Source organism: Mauremys reevesii, linkage group 10 (genome assembly GCF_016161935.1).
Source record: "Mauremys reevesii isolate NIE-2019 linkage group 10, ASM1616193v1, whole genome shotgun sequence".
NCBI classification, from domain to species: Eukaryota; Metazoa; Chordata; order Testudines; family Geoemydidae; genus Mauremys; species Mauremys reevesii.
In genome coordinates, this window is record NC_052632.1 from 28606914 (window position 1) to 28621076 (window position 14163).

Genomic DNA, 14163 nt, shown 5'->3' on the forward strand with positions numbered 1-14163 from the left:
TACACAAATCAACTCTTATCCATACCCAATCTCTCAAACTCCTGCATGTCCTAGAGAATCACGCTTCCTAGATCTCTTGATGAATACAATAAAATAAGCAGTATGCATTTGTAATATTTTGGCATCCAGTTTTCTATAAAACAATAAAAAGTAACGGTCTGACTACATCTTCCTGTTTGTTCTGTTCTCTTTGCTTGATAGTTTCTTTTGTTTACCTGCCTCTCTTTCCCCCCAGTGTTTTTCAGCATCTGAATTCATAACAGTATTTTTTCTTTTTCTTTCCCATTCCGTTTTCTTCCTTTATCCTAGCTATCCACCTCATCTATCTCTCTCTGTCCCTCCCCAGAACTCTCTTCTTGCCCTCTGCTCACTCTAACTCTGTGGGTCCCTCTTTCTCCCACCCTGTTCCCCTTTTTCACTCTTTAATCTGTGTTTCCAGCTGATTCTTTCCATCTCCCTGAATCTCAGGGGTTGTCTTCCGTTCTTTGGGGTCACTCTCCCCTTACTAAGTTTCTCCCCCTGCTCTTCCGCACTTTTGAGTTTTCCGGTTCTTTCCTGTTGTGATCACACCCTTTCCTTCCTGCCCCTCTCTGTGTGTACTTGTAGACAATGTAAATTGAATATGTGGTTATAAAACATGACCTTTCTTCTTAACCAGAGTGTAAATGTATCAAAAGAAATGTAAAGCAAAGCTCAAAGTTATTTCAAGTAATTAATAAAACCATAAGTGTAGGTTTGTACTTCCGTCCTTGTGCAATGCTGTTCTAAAGTCAGCAGGTCTGGCCAGTGAATCATTCCTCCTCTCCAACACAGGGGAAGTTTGGGGGGAAAAAAGAAAAAAAGAGCATCTGTATGCCCCAGTAATCTCCAACTGCCAGAAGAGCCCCTGAGGGTGACTAGCAGCCACTATAGTGTAGAACAGACTTGTAGCTACCCTAATCTATGCTAGGAAGTGGGCTGGCACAGAGTTTGCCCCAGGATCAGGGAAGGCTACAATGGTCTCCCTCAGCAGAACTATGCCCAGTGCTACTTGAGCATAGCTGAGAATCTGTCTCTCCATGTTGAATTCTGACTGTTGACTCCTAAATTTGTATAAATTATTTCTTGGAAAAAAAATTCAAAAGAAAATACATTTCAGTGCAGTGCCCATAAAGTTTGGTAAATGTAAAAGAGAGATTAAAAGAATGATTAAATATTTTGCCTTATTTAAGCTTTCAGGGACATTATTTAAGGTTGGAGAGATTGGTAAAGTGGTCAGGAGTTTCAGATTCCATTTGAAGCTGTCCATGAGAAAGTACAATAGAAAAAATATTGTGAACAGATTATCTACTCTCTTGAACCTGTGTAGTCATCTATACCTAGCCAAATGCGTGCAAAGTTCATGTAAAATGCTGCCATTCTGATTTGGAAGTGTTTTAAACCCATTTTGCACTCGCTTTCCCCAGGGAAATGACATTGCTAGACAAGGCTCTGTGTGATATCTTTGCATCTCTCTAGTCTTTGAAAAGTAAAATAAACACCATAGTAAAAATCAGATCAGACCACAAATTACAGAAAATGGAAATAATACAAAGCAACAGTGATTGTTTTTGAACTAAGCCTGGATAAATATTTTTTCCTTCCCAGCTCTTACAGCAAGTTTAGTGGGGTGGGATGCCGAATAACAGACCTATTAACCTGGTCTGTTTTGAACTCCCCAGAATGTTTCCATAACTCCTGTGCAGCTAACTCCACCCCTAAGGGCAGGGGGTGATCCTCTTCCTTTGTGCTAGGTTAGCCCTGTTTTATTCTCCCTATAATGAACTCCATCCCAGGCCTGCTCTGTTCCATGCATTTCAAACCATCCCCCTAGCCCCTGATAGGCTTGTGTGGTCTAACTAGGGAACTCTTTGCCCCAGTCACCAGTGTCTGCAGTCCAAACCAAAGCGCTGGAAAGAATGGGGAGAGGAGGAGGACTGCGAGCTGCTGTCAGTGAGACTCCTGCCCAGAGATAAGCAGGGGAAAGGGGTGCTCATTGTCAGAGCTTTGGGTTTTTCACTCCTGTGCGGTGCCATGTGGCCTGGGGGGAGGGAGAGCTGGGGGAGAGTGACTGAGAAGCAAGCTCCCCCCTCCAGGCAGGCCAGAGAATGGGCAGTCCCAGCAGTCAGACATGTCAGTGGTTGCTTGGAGAGAAAGGCATGTAGCTGCTGCTGGGAGAAGGGGAAAGGGAGCGGACCTGCCATTGTAGGGGCAGACACTGGGGAACGGCATTAGTTTTCCCACCCCCCGCCACAGAGCCGGCGGCCCGGCGCGCAGCAGCGCTCCTGGCCAGGGGAGCGCAAGCCCCTTCCCGCAGAGGAGGAATATTGAGGAGCTGGACTTTTATCAAACTTGCATCCGCTCTCCCCTCCCTCCCCCTCCTCTCTCTTTCCCTGCCTCCTCCTCCTCCCCCCTCTCCCTGGGCGATGTTTATTTGGGCAGCTGTGTGAGACGCAGGAGGAGGTGGGGAATTTCTCTCTCCCTGGCTGGAGCGGTTAGAGAGAGACACACACTACTCTGGGGAAAGAAGGAAACAAAATGTCTGCCAGGGCTGCGGCTGCTTCCTCCAAGGTAAGAGACTCGTCCCAGCACCCGCAGGCCAGGGGAGCAGCACCCCCCCCCTTGGTTTGGCGGTGCATGGGCTCCAAAGCCAGCTCCGCTCCTCGGGGCGTGAGGAGCCCCCCGGGTCAGTTGCTGTCCGTTGGCCGCTGCCTGCCTGTGTGTGTCACGCTCCCCCAGCCTCTCGTGGGGGGCTGGTGTCCCCTCCGGTGCGAGGGGGGGGGGGGTGTCCAGCGTTCAGCCCGTTGCACCCTGGGAAGGGGGGTTGAGCTGCTTGCTCCTGGCAGTTTGTCTCCCCCCACCCCCCCTGTGGTGGGGGAGCCGCAGGTAGCACGGAGCCCCCCGCCCCTCTTCGGCGCTGCTGACTGGGAGGATTGGCGCCGGCCTCTCGCGGGTTCTCCCACGGGCCCCCACCTGTTGGGTGCGTGGCTGGCTTTGAGAGAGAGCGCAGAGGAGGGGGTGGGGGGTCCCCTTTGCTTTGTGATGGTGCCGGTTTGAGCCCTTCGCTTGCCCTCCCGGCTCTGAAGTTCCCTTTGCAAACGGCTCGGTGGGATCGTTAACTCAGGTGAGGATCCCCCCATCTCCCCCCTGTTGTTTTATGCCCGGGCTCTTTGCCGAGTTTTCTTTTTAGATGCTACGCTTGTGGTTGGTTTAAAAAGAAAAAAGTTGAAGCAGATGTTGGGGCGCAGGGGAAAGGGGGGTCCGAAGCCCCTGGGGAGGCCGGGCAGATGTGCTTTGAGCAGGGTGGGGAGTGGAAATGTGTCCGAGGCGTGGGGTGTTTGTTTTGTGTTTTAGCCGTCTTTGTCCTTAGAAAGGAGATGTCCTTGTGGGAGGGACACGAGACGTGAAGGGAAAAAAGATGTAGCTAGATTTAAAGCCCCGTAATACAGGATGTTTCGGTCGCCGCCTCTGAATCAGCTGGGGAAGTTGCTGCTGACTTTGGGTGGTGCTAGCCCTTGAGAAACTTCTCCACGTGATCTGTAGGTGTTTAAGGTGCAGGTGCATGTTGCGGGGTGTGTACTCTGACCTCTCTCAGCAATGCCGCTGCTATGTGTAATCGCTTCACTTCCCCAGGGGGAAAGGTGGAGTTACGAACATTCAACAGGTTATTTCTTCCTACGTGTGGAATGAAAGGTTTGATTTGAAAGTGCTTCAGTGTCTAAAAGCAAACTAATTTTAGCTATAAATGATCCTAGGCTGGGACCATAGACTCATTAGAACAAGTTCCATGATGTGTTGGCGAATATTGCTCGGTTTGAAATGTTTGCGCTCAAGTGAAACTATGCAGTTTCGGTCTGATGTCATTTGTTGTGTACACATATACCTAGTAGTGCTCCTCTTCAGGATGAGGTACTAATGTGGTAAGGTTTGCCCTTTGCTATGTAAGATCTGAGCATTAGAAGTCCCTATTACTGGAAGATGATAATATGATACAAATTAATTGTAAACCATAGTTAACCAGACTAATTTGCATACATTAGGATTTCTTAATTTTATTGACCAGTTAAGTTTTATTCAAAATGCCCAAATGTGACTATTGTTCACATACAAGTTATATCATTTTTATTTTAAAATTACATTTCAAACTTAAGTGCGGTAATTTAAAATGCATTTAAAGAGATTTTAAAAAATGTACGCTGATGTAGCTCTACACTGTAAGTGTTTCATATGTGTTTGGTTTTTAGTAATCCTTTTTAAAAATGTTTTGTTAAAACTTCCAAATTTATTGAGACATAATTAATTCTTGAATAAGAACAAAATTATAGTGTACCTTAGATTTTGGTATCAGATCCATTTATGTACTGGATAACAAACATATCCAGTGAAAGTTAATAGAATAGTTGCTACCTTGCAAGTGTGCGAGACAGTTAGGATACGTCTATACTTACCGTCCAGGTCGGCGGCTAGCGTTCGACTTCTCGGAGTTCGATATATCGCGTCTAATCTAGACGCGATATATCGAACTCCGAACGCGCTCCCGTCGACTCCGGAACTCCAGCACCGCGAACGGCGGTGACGGAGTCAACAGGGGAGCCGCGGACTTCGATCCCGCGGCATCTGGACGGGTGAGTAGTTTGAACTAAGGTAGTTCGAGTTCAGCTATGCTATTCGCGTAGCTGAACTTGCGTACCTTAGTTCGACCCCCCCCCCCCCTTAGTGTAGACCAGGCCTTAGAGTTTTGCTAAGCCAAACTGGTTGAAACATTTAGTAATTTTGGTGCAAGTTTGTGTGTGGACCTATACGATAGGTTCTCTCTGCATACTGTAGCAGCAGTTAACTGAAACAACTTCCAGGCCTTGGTTCTATACCAAATCGATGATGGGCACATGTGCGCGTGTGTATGAATGGCATGCACAAATGGATTTAAACAAAAAAGATATATTAATTGCTTTTTCCTCTGGGTCAACAATTCAAGAACTTTTATTTTCAAATTTGTTAAGGGTAAGCTATAAAAAATAGCTCTCTCAAAAGGACACATTCAAGAAATCTTAACTTTTTACCTTTATTTTTTTCTTCATCACATAATTTGTGGCTTTCTAATGTGGGTGCGAGAATGAATTTTTTACAGCTCACTTGAATTTCTGTATAAAACTATTAACACTTATAACATGCTGGTATTGCTGCTTAAGTGATTAGCCCCCAGACTGATCTTTGTGTGGTGACCTATGCCCCATGCCACTTCTCTAATCCATAGTTGGAGACATAAGGAAGACAAATTTAGCTTTAAGTATTTCAGAAATGTTAGATCTCTGGAGGACTAATGCCTTTCATATTCCAGTTTCAAATTTAGACTTTTATCAGCAGTAAAGAAGGGCTACTTAATTTCTCACATTTGGACCAGAGTGTACTAAGAATAACGGCAGTAATTTTTCCAAGTTTTTGTAAATGGTTAGAAAAGCTTTGTTTAGCACATTCTATCTAACCTGTTGAATTTTTTTCTGCATATCTCAATATTTATTTGGCGTACTGACTAATACTGCCTTTAAAAAAAATTAAAGTTTTGACTACATATATAACGACTTAGGTAGCGTACTTCTAGGAGTTTTGATTATTGTTCATTTTATGTTAGATTTCCCAGTGTTGGCTGGTCCTTTGTTAAATTGCTCAGATTTGGTTCTCTAATTCTTCTTTTTTGCATTAGGTTAAGAACATACATTCTGATAATTTCACTATTTAAGAGTTGAAATACGAGCTCTGCCTATTAGTATACTGTAGATTTTCTCTAATTTTCCTTGCCATTTTCTCCATTACAGTCTAATCTTATGGTGAATTTGATTGCAAAATGTAGGTAGCCTAATCTCTTCTGATATGCTTTTGTCACTTAATATTAATAGGAGCTCAGGTAATGGTGATGAGATGTTGATTTTTTTATCTTTAGGTTGCAAGTTCAAATCCAGCCCAAGCTGGTAGTGAACAAAAATTCTGATAGCTGTTATTTGGCTTATGAGAAATACTTTTGATATCTATTCAGTGCTTATTGGGTGAGTGTACTCATCATGAAAACAACCAACACTACTGCATTAAATAGTCTCTTCTGTGGCTGTCACTAAAGTTATGATGCTGTTGCCTTTGATATATCTTTGTGGTAGTTAAGTAGAGGACTTTCAAGCTGATATCTTTCATCACTGCTAACTTCATATGTGCTGCATCTCTTCCCCCCCCCCTCCCGAAGCTTCACCAAAAAAAGAGTATTTTCCAAGAACAAATTGAGAATAAAAACACAGGGCGGTAATTGAGTCTACTGTAATAATTTGGTTTCCAGTCTGTTTTACTTTCTCCCCTTTAAGCCCATATTTAATATCCTTGCCTCCGTACCCACAAAAAAAAAAAGCAAAAAAAAAAAAGCTGCTTAAAATGGAATTAGTGCTGTGTTTAACAAAACTTGCAATAATCGTTACCCTTTTCAGATGATCCTGAGGAATCCGAGCTGCACACTTCCTGGTTTCTCTGCCTGAGGGGATGACATTGCACTCACTGTAAATATAGGTCACCGTTCCATTCCAAAACCTGAACCTTTCAAACACCCATATATTTGTTTCCTCTTGGAAACTTGCATACAAGCCTTTAAAGGGTACAATCCATTTAAAATAGATACTTGTATGAATTTTTTACCTAATATTGTTACAAATACCACCAAATATTAGTAAATGAAATTGAAAGACTGGAGGTGAGGAGCAGGAATTTCTATAGATTTTTTTCCATTTTACATGTGTATTTAGGAGAGCACTTCCTGTAGTGTCAGAACAATCCTCTGTTGTTTGTCTGTAAGGTTCTTTATATATTGCAACAAAGGAGAGAGACGTGTAGAAAATAGATTTGTAAAATCACAAAAACTTTCAGGGACTTGGGAATGTCTGTAGTACCCAATCCTATTTTAAAGTCCTTTTGACTATAAAGAAAAACAGCTTTCACATTTGATGATGTCCTTTTAACTTGCATTGAAAACTTTTTTGTTACTTTTTCAACCTTTTAAGTTGAAGTAACAAACCTTTGGGTAAGTTACCTTTAAAGTTCTCTTTAAAAACCTCAAATCTCCAACTGTTTATCTATCTAGTAATACTTTTGGCAACTGTAGTGTTCTGATAAAAGTTCAGCTGCATTTTCAGTAACAATTGTGCTGTGAGGCAAAATTATTCAAAGGCACAACAAAGAGCCATAAGTCATGTGTTTGGAAGTGATCCACATTCTGTACATTGTTGTTGGAGAGTGTACACTGCAGTGTGTTTCCTGTTCAGTATGCAGGAAAAAGATTATGGTAGTACTAACAAAGTCTGAAAACTATGGCTGTGACTAAGTTGGTTTTACTTTTTATAAAAGGAAAATAAACTCACTAAGATATTTGTTCTAATTGCTGATTTGAACATCTTTGTGTCAGGAAAGCTGCTGCATAAAAATACAAGTAATCTCACTTGCAAAAATGTTCTTCAGACAAATACTGTACTGAAAGTGTGAGAGCGCGTCAATTGTGTTAGCTCTATTTGTATATTATGATGAACATCAAATGTTGCCTGTACAAATCTTATTGAATCAGACAGATGAAATACCAAGTTCTTGTAAGGTTGAACATCTGTCCATTTTGATACTGAAAATATATTATTGTACCCAAAATGTTATGGTATATGGCTGTGACAAAAAAAAAAAAGAGAGAGCAAGCAAGCTGTACTGGTAAAACACTTTTTATACTGAGGCGTGTATGGCATACATTATAGTTTCATTTATTTAGAATTATAAAATGAAGATAACAAATACCTAGCCCAATTTCAGGGCACTCCTTCAAAAGTTCAATTCATCAAAATAATCAAGGACTCTCAGATGCAACTGCTTATGTCAACTTCTTGTGGTTCTTATAATCACAGTTCTGGGAACAAACATATAAATACATTAATCCCTTCCACACCTCATCACCTTCTCAAGAGCCCAAGAAAAAAGATAAGCTCGGTAGTGTATCCAGAATGGTAACAAACCTGGGATCTAGTGGGTTACCAACATAATATGGAGGACAGTAAAACCATATGCACCGTTACACACTGCTCTAAATAGTTGTCCTACCTTGGTTTTGCTGGCACAGTGTTAGGTTTTAAGTGTCCATCTAGGGCTATTTATGGGCTATCATGCTTACTTATAAGTTTTTAGAAAATATTTGATACTGTGTAATTTACACAGCCAACTGCCCCAAGATTAAATAAGGTGTTACCTGTTTGTGTCCCTTTCAGGTTTTTCCTTCAGTCGTGATAATTATGGATTTATTTTTGTAGCCATCTATACTACACCCTCTCTAATCATGTTTTTTTCAGGGTTAGTAACATTAGTAATGACTTCTTCAGTGGATATGCTCTCCATTGGTTACACAATATGTGAATTTTGATAAGGAAGAAGTCATGAGGGTGTTCTTTATAAATTTCAGGATTCCAGAACAGGGATTGGCAACCTTTGGCACATGACCTGACAGGGAAAGACCTGGTGGGCCGGGCCGGTTGGTTTACCTGACGCGTCCGCAGGTTTGGCCGATCGTGGCTCCCACTGGCTGCGGTTCGCTGTTCTGGGCCAGTGGGGGCTGCGGGAAGTGGCACGGGCCAAGGGATGTGCTGGCCACCCTTCCTGCAGCCCCTGTTGGTCTGGAACGGTGAACTGCGGCCAGTGGGAGCCGCGATTGGCCAAACCTGTGGACGCGTCAGGTAAACCAACCGGCCCAGCCTGCCAGGGGCTTTCCCTGATGGGCCGCGTGCCAAAGGTTGCCAATCCCTGCCATAGAGGATATTTGAACTCCAGGTCTTAAAATTTTTAAATTCAGCCATTCTTTTTTTTTTTTTTTTCTATGATAGCTTACACTGCAATGTTATTTTAGGGGCAGATTCTACAAACGCTATTGCCCATAGCATTTGGTAGTGTGAGTATACCTATTGTACATAGGATTCTTAGGTCCAGCTTGGCACAGATTCTGCAAAGATGAGGGGAATGGTGCCTTTACGTGCTCTGTTGTTCTTCCCTGAGGGACTGTTACGAGCGCTGGTGACCCTTGGAGAACAACAGTGTCACGGCCACACACCCCACCATGCTCTCATCACAACTGCTAGTTTAGGGGGTTACATAGGGCCAGCAGTATCAGCTCTGTGTTCCATGCCAGGGGAATCCTCTAACTGCTTAAGCCAGCATTATGGTGAACTGTCTATTCTATTCTGCTCGAGCCCCTTTATATACTTGGGCTAAGGAATTGGCCCAGTGTCTGTAAGACTGGGAACACAGTCAGCAGTTTCATAAATCAATGGAGTCTTCAGTAATGATTTTTTAAGAGTGCTTTCCAGACTCCATGCATTATGGTCTGTTTAATCCTTCAAAGCCTTGAACAAATCATAGGTATTAGAAATGTAAATATTAATTTTTAATGTTACAATAGTATTTATTTTTCCAAATCTATTTGATAATCTTTAACAGGATTCTCTGATTACTAACTAAGGCCTGGTCTACACTAGGCGTTTAAATCGGTTTTAGGAGCGTAAAACCGATTTAACGCCAAAACCGTCCACACTAGGAGGCACCTTATATCGATTTTAATGGCTCTTTAAACCGGTTTCTGTACTCCTCCCTAACGAGAGGAGTAACGCTAGTATCGGTATTAACATATCGGATTAGGGTTAGTGTGGACGCTGATCGACGGTATTGGCCTCCGGGAGCTATCCCACAGTGCACCAGTGACCGCTCTGGACCGCAATCTGAACTCGGATGCAGTGGTCAGGTAAACAGGAAAAGCCCCGCGAACTTTTGAATATTTCCTGTTTGCCCAGCGTGGAGCTCCGATCAGCACGGGTGGCGATGCAGTCCGAAATCAAAATTAAAAAAGAGCTCCCGCATGGACCATGCAGATGTGATCGCTGTAAGGGCAGGCAAATCCGTTCTATCAGCGCTCCGTTACAGAAGATGAAATTCAGAATCCTTTTTTTAAAATCTTCAGACAGACGCCATAGCAGGGACTCAGCGCACTGCAGCGTGACAAGCGTAACGGAAAGCCAAAGAATCAAATGGACGCTCATGGACTGGAGGACTGAAGCTATCCCACAGTTCCTGCAGCCTCCGAAAAGTATTTGCATTCTTGGCTGAGCTCCAAATGCTTCTAGGGTCAAACACAGTGTCCGCGGGTCAGGGCATAGCTTGGCAATCTACTCACCCACCCCCCACCCACCCCCAGAAGCGAAAGGTAAAACAATCCTCTGACTTTTTTACATGTCACCCTATCTTTACTGAATGCTGCAGATAGACACGATGCTGCAGCCGTCAACACCAACATCCTTGTACCATCAGCCGCCCATGGCGGGGGGGGAGCAATACGATGGCAATCCATCCTCGTCATCAGCCTCAGCTGATGGTACAAAAGGACTGGTAACCGTCCTTGTCATCAGCCTATTGGCCCTAATTTTTTCTGGTGGATGGATGGTGCAATATGGCTGGTAACCATCCTCATCATAGCAACAGGGGGCTGAGCTCCATCAGCCCCCACCCTTCATGTGTAAAGAAAAGATTCAGTTGCCCCTGGACTAGCAGTGGGATGCTGGGCTTCTCTCCTACACACTGCTTTATGTCCTGTCTGGACTATCATAGCAGCTGGAGGCTGCCTTCCACTCATTTCTCACTAACAAGTCAGTGTGTCTTATTCCTGCATTCTTTATTAATTCATCACACAAGTGGGGGGACAATGCTACGGTAGCCAAGAAAGGCTGGGGGAAGAACGGAATCAACAGATGGGGTTGTTACAGGAGCACCCCCTGTGAATAGCATACAGATAATAATTTCTGCAGGCTCTGACACAGAGCAGCTGTGCTCTCTGGTTCTATGATACGGTGGTTCTCTAGCACACTTGCCTATATTAGGCAGCACTGATTCTATTTTTAGATACCAAAAAGGAGGGATTGACTCGGAGTCATTCCCAATTTTTGCTTTTGCGCCCCTGGCTGATCGGCCAGGGGCACTTATGACAGCAGCTAATGGTACAAAACGATGGAAGGTGCAATATGGCTAGTAACCAATCTTGGCTTTTGCGCTGGCTGATTGGCCAGGGGCACTAGCAGCAAATGGTACAAAGGACTGGTAGCCATGATCATCCTCAGTTCCAATTTATGGAAGGGTTTGGATGGTGCAATATGGCTAGTAACCATCTCTGCTGTCATGCAAAAGCAAAAGCATGCTTCTGTGTAGTGCTGCTGAATCGCCTCTGTGAGCGGCATCTAGTACACATACGGTGAGAGTCACAAACGGCAAAACAAGCTCCATGATTGCCATGCTATGGCATCTGCCAGGGCAATCCAGGGGAAAAAGTCGCGAAATGCTTGTCTGCCGTTGCTTTCCCAGACGAAGGAGTGACTGACGACATTTACCCAGAACCACCCGCAACAATGATTTTTGCCCCATCAGGCACTGGGATCTCAACCCGGAAGTTCCAAGGGGCGGGGGAGGCTGCGGGAACTATGGGATAGCTAGGGAATAGCTACCCACAGTGCAACGCTCCAGAAATCGACGCTAGCCACGGACCATGGACGCACACCACCGATTTAATGTGTTTAGTGTGGCCGCGCGCACTCGATTTTATAAAATCTGTTTTACAAAACCGGTTTATGCAAATTCGGAATAGTCCCGTAGTGTAGACGTACCCTAATCCATTATAAATAGATGTATTGTCCTGGGTGGGATTGTATCAACTCCAACAAAAAAGCAGTAGGGAGCATTGCATTGGAGACGTCAATATTCTTCTGAGAAATTTTTAGTTATACTGTTATCCCTTTTGGCCTAAACAGTTAGCCAGAATTCACAGTTACTTCTGTTAGGAAAAATTAATGATGGAGTCAGGTATTTCTTTTATGCAGTCCTGTTTATGTATATCCTTTCTTTTGTACATAAAGTTCTGTTTCCCTGAACACAGTAGGAATCAAACAGCTGGAGACAGTTTCTTTGTTACTGTCTCAAACCTCTTTAAAGCCAGCATTCTAGCTCCCCCCCCCCCCCCCCCCAGTGTCATGCTATACGTATTTCTCTGGCAGTCTCTAAAGGTATGTCTACACAAAAGCTAGACACCCAGGGCTGGCCTGTGAAAGCTGACTTGTTTTTTGTGGGGCTTGGGCTGCAGGGCTGTTTCATTGCTGTCTAGACTTCCAGGCTTGGGCTCCAGACCCTATGAGGTGGGAGGATTCCAGAGCTCAGGCTCCAGCCTGAGCCTGGAAGTCTACACAGCAATGGAACAGTGCAAGCCTGAGTCGTCTGGCACAGGCCAACCGCAGGTATCTAGTTGCTGTGCAGACATACAACTTTGTGCTTCTGTAGTGTTTTTGCTGCTTTTTGTGCTCGTTCTCCTTAGTCTATGGCTACACTACACTCTGCACCAATCCAGCTGTAGCGCAGCTAGTGCAGATGCTGTAACAGGAGAGAGCTTGACTTTATTACTCCAGCCCCCGTAAGTGGCGGTAGTTACGTCAGCTCGAGAAACTCTCTTGCTGACATAGCGCTGTCCGCATTGGCATTTAGGTTGGTGTAACATATGTTGCTCAGGGGGTGGCTTGGTCACATCTTTGAACGATATAATTTATACCGATTTAAGCTGTAGTGTGTACATAGTCCTTAGACTTCATGGCACATTCACTGACCAGGTTTGAATGCAGTTTAGTGTGGTGGTTTTCCTGTCACTAAACAAATGAGCATTTAATTGTTGCCTCATTTCTCCTGACTGGAAGGAGGCAGTCCTGTTCAATAGCTTCAGGGACATAATGTGATTGACCAGCATACCAATATTTAAAATTTAGGGCTGGTCTACACTATGGCAGGGATCGATGCTCTGAGATAAATCCACCTGTAAAGACCCACCAAATCAACTGCAGATCGCTCTCCAGTTGATCCCTGTACTCTACCCCTAAAGGGAAGAGTAAGGTAAGTTGATGGGAGATTTTCTCCTGTTGACCCCCTGTGGTAACTCGACCTAAGGTACGTCAATTCCAGCTACGTTATTCACGTAGCTGGAGTTGCGTAGCATAGGTCGACTTACCGCGGTAGTGTTGACACAGGTCTACTTTCACTTTCGAGGTATGATGAGAGGCAAGAAATGTCCTGTAGTGAAACCACAAGAAAATATGCTGAATATTCAATGAGGCTATAATGTGAAAGACAACTTCCCATGTTTCTGGAATTTTTTTTTTTTTTTTTTTTTTTTTACTACTAGGATTTGTGGTCTATCTAGTGAGAAGGCATGACTAGACTAGATGTGTATTTTGGTCATTAAACACACTTCTGAGATTCATGAGATGTGTTGAAGGAACTCTGTCTCTGGCCTCCACATCACAAAGCATGATAAAATTGAACCTGAACTGCCTAATAAGTATAGTGTTGCACATAAAAGCTGGTTGCTTAAATAACAAATTGTGTGTGCTGTCAAATGTATTTTTTCTATTTCTAAAATTGGAAGCTCACTCCAATCTCCTAAGCTTATTTGATGTCCTCTTCTTGTCCTTCAGGACGTTGAGTTGCTTGAGCCCAATTTACTCCTGAGGGAATTCTGTGAGACTGCACGCCTGCAGAAACCGCCCCGCCTCTGCAGAATTCCTGTGTTTCCCTGCAGAAAATGGCAGGGAAGCAATGTGGGGCGAGAGGGATGACCAGGGGTGCTGTTCTTGGGGGGGGGATGATTGCCCCCCATTCAGAGGTGAGGCATGGGGGGCATATGGGGTTACGTGCCAGGGCTCCCCACCCTCATTTCTGCAAGTGCAGAGCTGCCCAGCTGAATCAGGAGGCTGCATCTTGGTTCTGCAGCTGGATGACACCTCCTGGGTCCTAGTGCCAGTCATGCTCCCCTTCTGTATGCTGAGAACCTTCCTGTTTTCAGTGCAACAGTGAGTGCCTAAGGGGGAATGGGGGGGAAGGTGGGGTGGAGGGAAGAGTCAGTGTGGAAGGAAGGCAGGTGGAATAGAGCAGGGGGAGGGGAATGGAGAGAGGGAAGAGGGATGGGGCAGTCAGGGAGGGGGATGAGATGGGGAAGAAAAGGGGATAGGGGACTCATGGTGGGAAGTGGGAGCCCAGCATTTGTACAGAAATTTAAAATATACTGTGTGCAGA

General features: G+C 44.3%; 1 protein-coding gene across 6 annotated transcripts in view; it reads left to right on the forward strand.

Moving 5' to 3' along the window:
* Positions 1-2686: 2686 nt before the first annotated feature.
* The window catches only part of LOC120373192 (tight junction protein ZO-1-like), a 148124-nt gene continuing 136647 nt past the window's right edge, over positions 2687-14163 (forward strand). For 4 of the 6 annotated variants that reach the window (XM_039491227.1, XM_039491232.1, XM_039491233.1 and 1 more), the window contains exon 1: positions 3107-3142. The gene's annotated coding sequence lies outside the window, so the exon portion shown is untranslated. Of the gene's footprint in view, positions 2705-3106; positions 3143-3638; positions 3683-14163 lie in introns of those variants that run through there. The other 2 variants (XM_039491228.1, XM_039491230.1) reach the window with 2 other exon arrangements.